General features: G+C 31.8%; 1 long non-coding RNA gene across 1 annotated transcript; it reads right to left on the bottom strand.

Annotated features, from left to right (window-relative positions):
- Positions 1–851: 851 nt before the first annotated feature.
- LOC117168182 lies at positions 852–1,894 on the bottom strand. The gene is made up of 3 exons (XR_004466469.1): positions 1,758–1,894; positions 1,458–1,647; positions 852–1,371 (listed from the first exon to the last, which is right to left on the bottom strand). It is a non-coding gene; the product is annotated as an uncharacterized LOC117168182 (long non-coding RNA).
- Between the last annotated feature and the right edge of the window lie 547 nt (positions 1,895–2,441).

The raw sequence follows: 2,441 nt of genomic DNA, 5'->3' as shown, positions 1-2,441 counted from the left end.
AGTTGCATTAAAATTTTGTTTTCAATCATTAGAACAAAAATTTTTGGTTTTAGATGTTTTTTTAATATTGAAGAAAATGTTGGAAAAAACTTTTACAAACCAAGTTTAAAAAAAATTTATATTTAAATTTTCATTTTCAACTTTTCATTGAGACCGAGATAATAATGCATGAAAGTTAACAGGTTACACAATTTGGATGCGAACAGTTACTAAAAAATAAGCTTCTACTTTCTGTGGATAATTGCAGGTTGGAATACATTGTTTGAAAAATTTATGAATGTTCATAGCACTTTACTGTTTGAACGGAGTTTGAAAATTGGAGTTTTTTTTACTAATTTTGCAAATCATTTTCAATTTTTAATTAACATCGAGGCAATAATCCATTCAATTTGGCAGAAAAAAATGTACTTTTAAATTAGTTTACGAATGTAATTGTTCCAATCATTAATTCTTATTTAAAATAACATTCTATTATATTATGCGGGTGAGCGGCGGTTTTTTCTAACATTTTCCACTCCTTTTATACTTACCGCTTATAGTTGGCTACCACTACTGAAATTAAGTAAAATTAACTATTTGAGAAAATTTTTATTGTTTATAAACATTTTCTCAAAAAGTAATGCTAGACAGTTGTAATGAAAATACTTTCTAATAAATGAGGAATCAATAATCCATTGCATTTTACCAAAATAATTCATATTAGGTTCCAATAAATAATCATTTTTTAACAATAATGTTCTCTTCTTCTCTTGTATCAATATCAACAATATTTATTACAAGAATTATGTTTGGGTCAATAATTAATTGATTATTATTTTCTTTATTAAATTTATCAATTGTTAATTTTGAAATTAAATTGAAGCCAGATAAATATTAATACAATTTGATAAATATAAGTGTTTCAAAATTTTGTTACGGCTCATAAGTATCCTTTCTTAAAGCAATGCTAGAAACATGCGGGTTTTCTCAAATATTCAAGTTCTCCATGATTTTATACTCCGGAACAAAATAATAATTAATATTATTATAATTCTAGTATACCCATATGTACAATTTGAAAAGTATCATTAATATCTAGTGTATTCAACAGAAGTATATTCACAAGAGGACAGCGAACTAGACAAGACTGGCCTAAACAGCGATAAAGATTCTTCTTAAGTACCCTCTCGCCTGAATGACTGCAGCAGAAGCAAATAAGCTCCGCAAACCAATACCTTTGTCGCATATTTCTGTCATCTAGAGCCTTGACAAGACGAGTTTTTCATTTAGAGGGCTTTCAGCTTTCATTTAGTTTTCATCTTATCTTTGCCGGTGATGTTTGACGGGGTGGAGAGTGGCAATAGTACATTTTCTGAAAGCACTGATTTCCCCCTACAACGTGGCAAAGATTTTATTGCGTTTCTAAACAATAGGTTTTATTAAATAAATCGATCGCTAAGAATCTGATTTTATCGTACCTTTGATGGACTTGTTGCTTGCAAAGAGACCGTTTCTTAATCGCCCAAATATCCGCTTTTACTTCCACTAACTTTTTTCATGTTTACCTATCACCTTCTAAAAAAATTCAGTGGGATCTTGAACTACTAGTCCCTTCTTCAGCTGTATTGATTTTGGTATTATTAGCGACAGTTTCTTCGTCTTTCTCTACTATTTATTTAAACATTTGATTATAGTTATTTTATATTCTTCGATGGTGTTCAATTAAATTACCCTTCACTAGGTGGGTGTAATACGTAGCTTTATGTTAATTACATTACCTAACATCTCTAAATTATCGATGTTTACGTAAGTCTGTCCATTTATGAAAATACATAGTTTCTTAGCCATCGCTTACTTATTTATCAATCGCAGCAGATTTATCACCCATCGCATGTGATTAAATATAGTTGCGGCTGACCATATAAATAGTTACCTTTGGGAAAAAAATAATCTATTTATCATGCAGCGTTACGGAGAAAACAATTTGTGTCTTCCACGTTCCTTATTTAAAAGTATTTTTCCTAAGGAAAGGTATATGGAAGTCTGAAAGACGTCATTATACCACAATACATGGAGCCGAATCAAAAATTTAATTTAGAAAGTAGTCCTATCGAAAAGTTCGAGCTAGCCGAATGTAGGTCCATAGAGGATTGGGAGCTGTCCGTTATTCCTGAAAAGACCTTTTGTCAGCAAGTGTTCGACTGAAAACTGGATATGGCGGAGGAGTGGCTACTAGCTTCCGAAGTGGGGTAAAAGGCCATAAGATGGCCGTTATGTGGTCGATGAATAGGGGTCAACCAGATCTAGAAGATAGAGAGCATTCTCAAGAAAAATTGAGGATTTCTGTGGTACGAAACGAAAAATATACATGCCGATCACAACGGGACCAGATGATGCGTTTGAGATCATTGCAGAAATGAGGAAGAATGCAGAGTTGATAGAATCCTGGTTCGACAGCTTTG

This window comes from Belonocnema kinseyi, chromosome 2, assembly GCF_010883055.1.
Source record: "Belonocnema kinseyi isolate 2016_QV_RU_SX_M_011 chromosome 2, B_treatae_v1, whole genome shotgun sequence".
Lineage (NCBI taxonomy): Eukaryota > Metazoa > Arthropoda > Insecta > Hymenoptera > Cynipidae > Belonocnema > Belonocnema kinseyi.
This window is presented reverse-complemented; position numbering and strand designations above follow the sequence as displayed.